The sequence below is a fragment of the Phalacrocorax carbo genome, chromosome Z, assembly GCF_963921805.1.
Source record: "Phalacrocorax carbo chromosome Z, bPhaCar2.1, whole genome shotgun sequence".
Taxonomy (NCBI): domain Eukaryota; kingdom Metazoa; phylum Chordata; class Aves; order Suliformes; family Phalacrocoracidae; genus Phalacrocorax; species Phalacrocorax carbo.
The window spans coordinates 1,149,669-1,161,787 of record NC_087548.1 but is presented as its reverse complement, the minus strand read 5'-3'; the positions used below and the strand labels follow the sequence as shown (position 1 = coordinate 1,161,787).

Below are 12,119 nucleotides of genomic sequence, written 5' to 3'. Positions count from 1 at the left end.
ACAAGTTAGATAATAATTAAATACAAATTAATTACTCCCACAAAGCATGTCATTTAGGCAAAAGGCTGCCTTTTTGAGGAACATTAGCATCTTGTTCTGCAATTACGCAGCTTGGAAGCATACAGCTTGGTTTCATTTTTGTACTATTGCTTCTAGACTCTATACTTTGGTGCCCATTTCAAAAGAAACCATTCATTTCCACGCGTAACATGCCAGTAACGCAAAGACCATGTTGGCACAAGCCAGACCAAGAGGGACCGAAAAGTGGCAATCCAGAACGAGCACTGAGAAGCGATGCAGAGAGCCAGCGGCGTAAGCGGAATGGATCTGCGAGCCCCCCGGCACGGGGCAGCGCTTACCCGGGTGCCCCACCGAGGGCAACGGGACTAGTGGCCAGCCTGACGGTGCGGCCATGCTTACGCACTCCCTTGGCCAGAAACTGAAAGGAGCAACACCAGTTGTTCTTAAAGTCTTTCCTCATCTTTTTTTTTTTTAATAAAAAACATCCTAGCAAGGCAGATATTCTTTATTTTTCCCCAGAGTGCTTGCAGAGTGGGGCTCAGCACTGTAGGCACAGAATAATAGAATTATTAGAATAGAAGGCTGAAAAAGACCTCTGGGATCACCAAGTCCAACCCCCAATGCAACACCCCCAGGCCTCCTAAACCATGGCCCCAAGGGCCACGGCTGCACGTCCTTTGAACCCCCCCAGGGACGGTGACTCCCCCACCTCTCTGGGCAGCCTGTGCCAGGGCCTGACCGCTCTGGCAGGGAAGACATTTCCCCTCATCTCCAACCTAAACCTCCCCTGGCGCAGCTTGAGGCCGTTCCCTCTCGTCCCGTCACTGGTGACTTGGGAGCAGAGACCAGCCCCCCCCTCACTCCAGCCCCTCTCAGGCAGCTGCAGAGAGCGAGAAGGGCTCCCCTCAGCCCCCTCTTCTCCAGGCTAAACCCCCCCAGCCCCCCCAGCCGCCCCCCAGCACACTTGTGCTCCAATAAATAAGAAACATATTCCACCAGCAGGGAAAGACCACCCTGCGCCTGCCTTCAAAGCACCAAGCCAAACTCCCACAACACGTGGGCAAGGGGAGGCAACACGACACCATCAGAAAAGTGACATTTTTGCCTTTAGAGGAACTCCTCCATGGCAAAATCTGGCTTTGTATTGAATCAGGAAAATCCAAACTCTAAAAATATTTGTGTCAAAAAAACTCCCAAATATTTCAGCTCGAAAATATCAACGTCGCTTTATGGAAATGAAGCATTTTGACCGTTATACATTATTTTAGATAGTACAAGAAGCTATCCTAGAATCAATTGGAAAGGTAATTTTCCATTTTGTTTGTGAATCCTTTCCAAATTCTTTCACTGACTATTTTATGGAAAGTGCAATGTTCCCATAAACCATTTCAGTTTAATCAAAAGTATATTTTCCAATGAAAAACTGTTCAGATGACTTCTTTTCTGCCAGCTTTAACTGCTCTGACTTGTTGAAAAAAAGCTCTGGGAATTTCTTGGGGATAATTGTTTTAACGATTCAGCCTCACAGCTCATTATCATGAGTTCTTTATCTAGAGGAAAATCTCTGCTAACATGAGGAGTCACTGGGAACTCTCAGGTGCTTTGTGCCTTTGAAAAATCAAGCTGTTTGATTGAATTTCTGAATATAGCTTTTTTTTCCCTCTGCCTCCTGTATTGGAAGCAGGATTATATTAAATTACATCATATGATAATTTATTGTTTATGCATGATATCGGAAGCGCTGATTGAATATCCAAAGCGTGACATTTGAAATCACATCTTTATTTCATTCCTCAGTAATAAAGGACTATTGTACCCTGACATATTTATAGCCTTGAACGGAGGAGCCGCTTATGTGCCAGGTAATTGTCTATCGGCTCCATCCACAGGCCCCGAGACTCCTCAGACAGAAGCAAGCCGCACGGATTAACGCCAAGCGCGACCGTGCGGCCCTATCTTGGCAAACCATCGCAAAGCCGGTCCAGAGACCCCCGCGGCTGCCCCGGGGTCCGCCCTGGCTGCGCTCAGCCTCTACCTTCCGTCTCCCCCCGAGCACCTGGGAAAACAGCGGCTGCTCGCTCGAGCCTCCCAGAAACAGCCCTCTCCGCTCAGCGTACGCCTCCTGACTGCAGCAGACAGAATTATTTACCTTGCTGCGCAGGAGCATCTCTCCACTGCATCGAAAGCCGTAAAAAGTGGACATAAGCAGGCGATTCTTGGCAAAAAATGAAAATCACTGCAAAGGGCTTATTCATTTTAATCAAAGGATCGCAAGATAGAAGTAGTTTCCTGTCTGTATTTTCTTTTCTTTCAGGAAAACTGATCATTTCAGCTGTTTAAGACATATTTAGATATAAAAAAATTTTCTTCCCTGAAAGTCAAAATTCAAATTTAGTGCTACAGGGTTCATAGAGGAACATTTTGATGGCTTTCAATGTATTTTCCTTCAGACATTGTTGATTCCTATGGAATTTGGGCAGGTTTTGCCCTGATTTGGGCTAACAGAACGGTTGGAACCTAGAAAACTGCGGTGGGACCGGGAGCGTGCCCCCTGCCCGGGATTTAGAGCAATTCCCGGCTCGCCGCTGCAGCCAGAACCGCACCGGAGGCGCTCGCCGTCGCGTGTGGAGAGAAGACAAGGCCGGCAACGCCGGGCTGAGAGGAGAGGGACAGCCTGTACACAGCAACGAGGTGCCGTAGGTGACGGGGGGCGGGTGAGGTGCCCCCTCCTGGGGAGGAAGGGGGCCGAGCCCTGCTGCCCCCGCGCCCCCCCCGCCGCCCTCTGCCCGGCTGCCCCTCCGCGGGGCCGGTCAGGCGAAGGGACGCAACGTTTCCATGGGCAAAGGCCCTCCTGCAGCGCTTGACGTGCTAGTGGGTGTGAAGAATCCGACGAAGTGCTAGATTAGGGCTTTTAAAATAATTGTGATAAATGACAGCATCTGCACGCACTAATTTCCCCCAAGATGTGTTAGATTAATTTTACGAAATTAACGTCCAGAATAGCAAACGTTAGCCATTTGCGTGACCAACGCTTCGAATCCGTTTGCGCTCTCGCCGTCCTGCACGTGCTTTCAGGCATTTTGAATCCAGGGAACAACCCAGGCGCAGGGGGGAACACCCGGGGGGAGCCCAAAGCTGCCCTTCTGAGCGGGTCCTCTCACGGTACGTGGGTAAAGCGGTAACGCGGGCAGTTCGGTGTCCGGTGGAGCTGAACTGAGCATCCAACCGGGACACCCAAACTTCAGGGCTTGGCACTGATTTTTTATTACACTATTCCTACACGCTAGCGTACTTCAGCCGCACGCCGTGCTGCTCATGCCAGAAGGTGCAGGATCCTTTAATCGTGCTTGCTGAATGCCGTGAGCGACTCAGGCTGAGGACAGGCAGTTCTCGGAGCTAAACGGGACCTGACCTGGGCTTTTCAACACCGTGCATATGACTTATTCTCACATAAGACACAGCTGAAGGGGACGGTTCACTATCGGTTCACTTTCCTTTTGACAGACTGCAGGGAACAGAAGGTGATTTTTACTGTCCAGGGACGTGTGAAGCGCTGCAATCCCCTGCTCCTCCTCCTTCTCAGGATCTGGGACTAAATCTCCAATGCCACCAAGTTGACATGGGTGTTTGAATACACACCATCTTCTCATCTGGTTCAATGAGCTTCATCACAAGTAACGAGATGTCTGTGAGATATGAGCATCTGGAGGAAGAAAGCTGAGCTGAAACTCAGCCCAGAGGAAATGGAAGTTGGAAGAAATATGGTAACACTTAGCAGAGCAAGCCAAGACCACGACTCCCTCCTCTGCTGAGGGAATCCGCGCTCCCACTGCCAAAACCTGGTTACTGCAGGCAGCCTACGCTGCTGGTTGGGCTGGACTGTCAAGAAACAAAGAGAGGATCCATGTATCGGCCCCGTCCCTTCCAGACCCACCAACCCCGGCAGCTCATGCAACACGAGCTACGGGATGAACTCCAGCTGGCCCTTCTACCTGATCTGACCCACCAGACCTCTGCTGAGCGGCAGGCGCAAGGGAGGCAGAGCAAGCTTGGCAACTACCGCAGGGGTGGCCAAGGCCTCTTCTGTCGTCCTGCCGCTGGACTCCGCCAGGTCTGTTAGGTCCCTCCGAGTAAGGAGGCGTTTTAGTGCAGCGAGACCCCGGGACTCAGACAAGGAGAGGCTGCAGAGCAGCCACAGTCAGGGCTTCCCGTTAGGGCCATGGGGAGGGAGCCTTGAGCAAGAGGTAAAAAAGGGCTTTCCATGAAGAATGCAAAACTGACCCTGTTATTCTCTGAAAAGCCCCCGTGCCTGTGTATGTCAGCACTCAGGTTAAAACCGGAGTTACCAGGAGCTCACCTGCACAGCCTGAACTGCGCTGGCTCTGCCGGAGGTCAGTACGACGTTATGCCCTACAGCAAGCTTCACCACCACCATTTTCACATAACAATTCAAGAGCCAAGGACACATACAATTTAGAGGAAAGGGAAAGAGGGGAAAATAAGAAAAGACACATTCACACGCCACGGTAAAAGACCTACAACCGCCTTAACTGCGTGCTGCAGGCGTAGCTACACCTGGCAAGGGGCCCGCGCCCACCCACTTGGCCTCGAAGGTGTGACGGCCAAGGTCACCTCCTGAATCGCTGAAGGCTTTCCAGCTGGACGATTTGTTCTGAGAAAGACAACACACAAGGTACCAGGATCACTTCCTACGCACCCAAATCTGCACCTCCAAACAGACCCAAGAGGACATACCTCAGTTTCAAAACGCTTGGTTTTTTGGTATATTTGGTCATGAATCTCAAGACGAAGCATCCTGACGCAGCCCCGAGCCACAGCCTGCGAAAAGTAATGCTCAACTGGGTTATCGGTGCCTGATAACAATGATCAACTCACGCTACGTATTGAATGCATTTGGGTTTATTTATAATTTTTAAATGTTTCTGTAATTTGACCATGAGGGGGTTTATTTTTTTATATATCTATCTTACACACGCGAACTTTTATATAGATGTGTGTATATACACCCGCACACGACTGTCACACCTATGTGAGCGCATTACGGAGGCTGCACCACGACCAGCTCTCGCTTCAGCTCCTGGTTGCGATCTGAGGTCCTGACCTCACCCGCGGATGTCCCTGCGTGGTCCCCAGCAGCTGCAGGGTCGTCCTTTCGGCAGGACTCTCTGCGTACGGAAGCCTCTGTCAATAAGCGCCGTGTTTTATCTGCTGTATCAGCGCTCCTCGAGTACTCTGCTCTCGGCAAACTCACGCGGATGTACCACGTCAATTTTCATTTTGCTAATTTGGAGGAAAAGGAAGCTGACTTCTGTTGGAAGAGCTCGGGTTTGGGAATGGACAGTGACAGCAGAGGTACGGATTTGTGGAGTTCTGGGGGTTTGGGGCTGGATTTAGCTAAGAGCGCACTGACGACGTCGCGCGGTGACGCAGCCCCGCTGAATGGTTTGGGACCCCGCTCGGAGGAGGCCCAGCACCCCGCTGCGCTGAGCTGGATGAGCAACTCGCCGTTAGCAGTAGGAGCGCGCGGCAGCGAGCGCCGGGACAGGACCCATCGAGGGCTGGGCGTCCAAGCGAGCGGATCGCCGCGCACGAGAAGAGGCTGGTGTGCAGCACAGCGCACCGGCGCGCTGCCCGCCAGCCCCCGCCCGCTCCACGGCCAGCAGCGCTGCGACGGGCGGGGAGGCAAGGTTGCTGTTTTGGACACTTTTAAGGGTCAGCTGGACAGGGTGCTGGGCCATCTTGTCTAGACTGGGCTCTTCCCAGAAAGGTTGGATTAGATGACCCCTGAGGTCCCTCCCGACCTGGGATTCTGGGATTCTGTGTGTGGTTCTGTGATTCTGTCCTGCCAGCTTGGGCGCGAGAGGAGCTGCAGGGGCGAGAGAGCCCGTAACAAAACTGCAGCCGCGGGGGTAGGTGGAGGATGCGGGAGCAGCGAGGAGGGAAAGCTGCAGCCTATGGAATTAACCTTCAGCTTTTGGGACGCTAATAAGTTTTCTAATTTCATTAGAAATTAAAATTAGAATTATGTACTTTGCTGAAGCATCTATGGCTGGCGTTAAGAGTGGATTAGGACAGGAGCTGCAGAGATGGAATCCGGAGCGCCCTGACCAGAGGCAGAACGACGACGGTTTTGCAGGAGCAGCAGCCCCGGTGCATCGGAACAGCCTCTGTCCCTCTGGCCTCTCACCCTTCCCTCCGCAGGTCGCAGCAGCAGAGGCCGCGAGCTACGCTGCAGGAGGCACACGAGTGCAGCATTAGCCACCCGCGGCCGCAGAGAGTCTAGTATTTGGTGGCCCAGCTCCCCACATCAAGTCACCTTAGGATCTGCTCACGGCCCAAAGAGGAAACACTTAGAAATAGAAGCTTGCTCTACCTTAAGAGACAGGCCAAATACAACGGACCACAAGGTATTTAAACGTTACCTCTTATTTATCAACCTATTGCTTTCTAGGGAGCACCTCTAACCCAGTTTTTGAATGCTGGGAGCAGCAATACTGCAGCGGATAGTTTTCCTGCTTGGCCAAGGCAAGGAACACCTTTCCCTTCTCCGGTGCAATCACGCCAACCCCAGCAGCATCCCTCCGGCAGCCTCGGACGCGCCGGCGTTCGGTGCTGGAGCCGGGCCGGCGTTGCTGCGACGGCCTTCCCCACCCCGCCACCGGCTCCGAGGCACAGGGCAAGCCACGTACGTACCGTGAGAGCGCTCCTGCTGCCACGGAGCCTGCGGAGCACGGGGGTGGCGAGCAGGAGACGCCGGCTGCGCGGCAGTCGCCCTTCGGCGGAGCACGCCGGGATTAAGCTGTCAGTCTTGCGGGGGTCTGTTCGAGGCAGAGACACAGCCTGCGAAACAAAAGACAGGCAGGCTGGAGGGGATCAGCGCGGAGAGCGGCTCTTCAGGGCTACGTGTGCGGGTACGGGAACAAAAATAAAGTTATTCCCCCCCCCAACCCCTCGCCAGAGGTCCTGCGGCAGCAGCCAGGTTTTGGATAATGCATCTAAACATGGATTCAGCGTGGCAGTTACAGATCTGGATTAGAAAAAACAATCAGACAATCTGTCAGAGCACCTAATAGAGACGCATAGTTCAGATACCTCTGAAATTCAGGTGAATTCATTTAAAACAACACAGACACGCAAAATCATACAAGTTAACCTTTTAACCGGATACATATCATTTCCTCTCCTTTTCACGTCTCCGAACGGAGAGGAAATTTCCGGGATAAAACGTAGCCGCCAGAGCACGGCTCAAAGGAAGCGCCGCGGTAGCAGAGCCAGGGCTGTTCACCGCTCATTCACCGGTAGCAACTCGGGCTCTCGCGGTGCTGCAGTGCTGAGGACTTGCATAGATTTACCCGCCGTCCTCACCCCTGCGCAGAACGCAGGCCCTGAAGAAAGCATCTCAGCCACCTGCCCCCCCCCCCAAACCAGGTCCTTTTTCTGCCGGAACAGCAGCGTCAGCTCCTTATGAGAACACCGGCAACATTCGAAACGAAAACCAGCATTTTACGGGTGCGGAAGGACGCTGGCGATGCCATCGGCCCGCGGCCGGCGTGCGCCCCCCGTGCCGCTCCCATCAGCGGCGGCATCTCCGCACGCGTTCACCAGCGCTTGCGTTTTGTCTCCGCGTTGGTTTCAATTAGAGGCTTTTTCCCGTGTGACGCACCAAGGGAAAAACAACCCTTAGAGTTAGAACTGAGGTACTCCCGGAGACAAACCTGATTAATGGGATAATCTTGTAGATTACAATAGTTAGAGGCAGTTCCTGCCATTTCCCGCTCTCCGAGGACTGGTTCCACTCACATCCAACACAGACAGCTGCAGATTCCTCGGCACCATTAGTATCCAACGCAGGAATGTTCGACATTTTAAAACTCCTGTAACGTGCATCTCCTATAACTGTGGATTGTCTAGACTGAGTTTTACAGATTTAATCTTAAATAGCACAATTTCTTGATCGAGGGAACTTTTGTGGAGTTAGTTGTGTACGCGCCCGCCTTTGCATGGTTCTATGCGCACGCCCCCACAGTGCTCGCATCCATCGCGAGTAATATCCTGAAGTGAATCACGTCCTAGTTGAACAATGATCTGGTCTTGTTAAATAACGCCATTGTCGCTGGGGAGCGGGGTGCCCGATGGTGGCGGCAGCGATGGCCCTGGACGTCCCTCCGCGCTCCCACGCGGGCCGAGGGCCGCACGCAGGCAGCTGGAAGCGCCTGCTGAACTTCAGGGCAAGTTTGCTAGCTTCTGCCAGATTTAAACTCAGGTTTCTACTGAATTAAATAAGGCCAAAACCCTCTGCTGCTGAATTCAGGTCATTTTTCTCTGGCCCTCCGCACTCCGCAGCACTCTGAAAACTAATGACAAACGATAGAATGCATTTTATCAGGGAAAAATCATTTTGGCAAGTACATGGCAGACCACTAGTTTCAGATTCTGGCGTACAAGTACAAGATTGATATTTCCAGTAAGGCGACCAGCAGGAAGAACCTCTCTGTAAGTGCCGGCACAGGGATTATCGGCGCTGGGCTTCAGTCGGCAGCACGGTGAAGCCGTGCCCTTGTTTCAGAGGTGTGTTTCCGACCGGCTCCAGCAGCTCCAGCAGCATCGCCCATGAGCGGGCACGGTATGGGGTGGGTTTGGGGGTCCTGGGGTTGTTTTTTTTGAGCGTTCTTGTCCACCCGCGGAGGTGGTGGGGCAAGGAAACACCGCGCTAGTGCAAAACGCAGCGGGGAAGGGACGACTCGTGCAGCAGATTTCACGCTTGCAAAGTTTCAGAACGTACAAGATTCAGATGAATTGACTGACGTTAATCACCTAAGCCTTTGCAAGGCTCTGCTGCTCCAGCGAACGCAAGCAGGAACATGATCCGTGCCCAGGCCTGACAAAAGGCTGCCCCGCGACCCCCCGACTTGTCCCGACCCCGGCTCCACACGGAAGCACTAACCACCAGGGCCTGGTTTTCAATCTGGGAACCGAGTGCTAATTGTAAGTATTTCAAACTTATTTTATTTGCTCAGCTTGCATAAACTACTTATTACTGTTTACCACAGCTAGCATGAAGTTTTGGGTTTGTTTTTTTTTAATTCCATAGGCGGGCAGGAGCCTCTCGCGGGGCCAGAGGCCACCCGCCTCCCCAGGCGCGCAAGCAGGGGAACCCGCGCGGGAACGGGCGGCGCCTCTGGGGCTCCTTCCCCCGCCGGAGCTGGGGGCGGCCAGGCCGGACGGCCCTTGAGTTACCCCTCCGACCGCAGCACCTGCTGGCCCTGTAACTGCTGCGGGGGTGCTGCTCCCCTCCTCCTCCTCCCCTCTTCCTCCCCCTCCTCCTCCCCTTCCTCCTCCTCCTCCTCCTCTTCTTCCTCCCCTCCTCCTCCTCTTCCTCCCACCCCCTCTTCCTCCCCTCCTCCTCCTCTTCCTCCCCTCCTCCTCTCCTCCCCATCCTCCTCTTCCTCTTCCTCCCCCCTCCTCCTCTTCCTCTTCCTCCCCCCCTCCTCCTCCTCCTCCTCCTCTTCCTCCCCCCTCCTCCTCTTCCTCCTCCTCCTCCCTCTTCCTCTTCCTCCTCCTCCTCCCCCCTCCTCCTCTCCTCCCCCCTCCTCCTCCTCCTCCTCCTCCTCCTCCCTCTTCCTCTTCCTCCTCCTCCTCCCCCCTCCTCCTCTTCCTCCCCCCTCCTCCTCCCCTTCCTCCTCCTCCTCCTCCCCCCTCCTCCTCCTCCCCCCTCCTCCTCTTCCTCCCCCTCCTCCTCTTCCTCTTCCTCCCCCCCTCCTCCTCCTCCTCCTCTTCCTCCCCCCCCTCCTCCTCCTCCTCCTCCTCTCCTCCCCCCTCCTCCTCTTCCTCCTCCTCCTCCCTCTTCCTCTTCCTCCTCCTCCTCCCCCCTCCTCCTCTTCCTCCCCCCTCCTCCTCCTCCTCCTCCTCCTCCTCCCTCTTCCTCTTCCTCCTCCTCCTCCCCCCTCCTCCTCTTCCTCCCCCCTCCTCCTCCTCCTCCTCCTCCTCCTCTTCCTCCCCCCTCCTCCTCCCCTTCCTCCTCCTCCTCCTCCCCCCTCCTCCTCCTCCCCCCTCCTCCTCTTCCTCCCCCCTCCTCCTCCCCCTCCTTCTCCTCCTCCTCTTCCTCCCCCCCTCCTCCTCCTCCTCCTCTTCCTCCCCCCTCCTCCTCCTCCTCCTCCTCCTCTTCCTCCCCCCTCCTCCTCCTCCTCTTCCTCCCCCTCCTCCTCCTCCTCCTCCTCCTCTTCCTCCCCCTCCTCCTCCTCCTCCTCTCCTCCTCCTCCTCTTCCTCCCCCCTCCTCCTCCTCCTCCTCCTCCTCCTCTTCCTCCCCCTCCTCTCCTCTTCCTCCCCCTCCTCCTCCTCTTCCTCCCCCCTCCTCCTCCTCCTCCTCCCCCCTCCTCCCCTCCTCCTCTTCCTCCCCGCCCTCCTCCTCCTCTCCTCCCTCCCCCCCTCCTCCCCCCTCCCTCCTCCTGTCCCCTATGCCCGCACCTCGCCCGCATTCCCCGCCTTCCCCCGCCCGACAGCGCGGCCATGGAGCGGGAAGCCGCGCCCCGCCCTGGCCCCGCCCCTGGCCCGCCCCCCGCCGGCTCCGCCGGGCCGGCAGCGCCACCTGCTGGCGGCGGGGCGAGGCTGCGGCGGGCGGGGCGGGGCGGGATCGGGCCCCTGCGGGGAGCGGCCCGTTCCCCCAAAACGCTCCCATTAAGCACAAAACCCCCGTCTTCGAAGGCGTGAATGTGGGCGCATCCACGGACGAGGCCCCGCGAAGCCAGCCGCGGCCACCAGCGCGCCCGTGTGCGGTGCCGGGGGCGCCACCCGCGCTCCCCCGCCCGCCTCGCTGCGGGAAGGCCCCGCGTGCCGAGGGGGAAAATCAAGAAGTGAAAAACTCTCAAAATCCCGCCGGTATCCAAGGGCAAGAAAGGAGGCTTTGACATCAGTCCCAGTTAAAAAAGCAAACCCCGAGCACCCAAAACTACAGGAGTTCGAAGATTTTCAGAAGATAAGCAAGAGGTCGGAAGTAGAGTCAGCGCCAGCCACACAACTTTATAAAAAATAACACTTTATCAGCAAACTAATTTATATACACTCTTTTTGTGCAATATTCCATACTCGGAAAGGTAAGTTCAGTATTTACGTCATCTACCCCGCTCAGCTTTCTGACAAAATCCGGCATTCTGACATCAGTAAAACACGGTAAGTACTTTTTAAACCCAGTCCCTGGCGGCCCCAGGGAAGCTCCCCAGGGGAGGGTGGCAGAGGTGGCCCCGCGCCGCGCTCGGGAGGCGACGGGGGCTCAGCGCCGCGTGCAGCGCCCGGGTCACGGGCAGCAGCACGGGCAACGTGCCGAAGGAGAGCACGGCGTGCTCGGGACTGCTCGGTGTCAGACCGCTGCAGCAGAACGCCTCGATACAGCCAGCTTCGAGCCAGCTTTCTCCGGGCACGGCCCCGCACGTGCATTTTTGGTTTTTAACGACAACCTTGCACCTTTGGTTTTATCTCGGGTGCAAAGCACGCGGAGCCTCGGACGTGGCAGCGAGGAAGAGCTGGGGAGCAACACCTGGGATCGCAGCTCTTCTCCCGATCACCGCTGAAGAGAAAACCTTATTCCATCATTCCGCATTTTCGTGTCGTGCAACTCTTCGAGGGAACTTCATCGGAGGTTCAATACCAAGACAACCATTCTGTCACTAAAGGCTACAGGAAAAAAGAAACCACACGCGTATGTTCTAAACCACCGTTGCAACCTGCCGGCACCGAGCGGGGCAACGCTCTCCTGACCTTGAACCGAAGCACCTGGTTTGAGAATTACGCATGGAACAAGCCACTTTCCTCCCCGTGCATGCAAAAACGCGTGGCAAGAGGGGAGACGCTGTATTAAGAAATACCCAAGAAAAGACTCTTCAAAGTTTCTGCCCCAGGAAAAAAAATTATATTCAGTATCACAGAGTCCAATCTTTAAGAAACCTGGAAGTGAATCGTTAAGAATGCCCTTGAGTTCACGCCAAACTAGGCTAGGAACTAAATTCGGGGATAAATACGCACATTCCCTAACACAAGTGAATTTTATACCATGCAAAGTGCTCATATTTGAGTCACTACCTCG

The 12,119-nt window shown here is 55.1% G+C and overlaps 1 long non-coding RNA gene across 1 annotated transcript; it reads right to left on the bottom strand.

Moving 5' to 3' along the window:
- Nucleotides 1–4,943: 4,943 nt before the first annotated feature.
- LOC135310461 (uncharacterized) lies at nt 4,944–9,177 on the bottom strand. The gene is made up of 3 exons (XR_010370523.1): nt 7,758–9,177; nt 6,736–6,882; nt 4,944–5,207 (listed from the first exon to the last, which is right to left on the bottom strand). It is a non-coding gene; the product is annotated as an uncharacterized LOC135310461 (long non-coding RNA).
- Nucleotides 9,178–12,119: the final 2,942 nt, after the last annotated feature.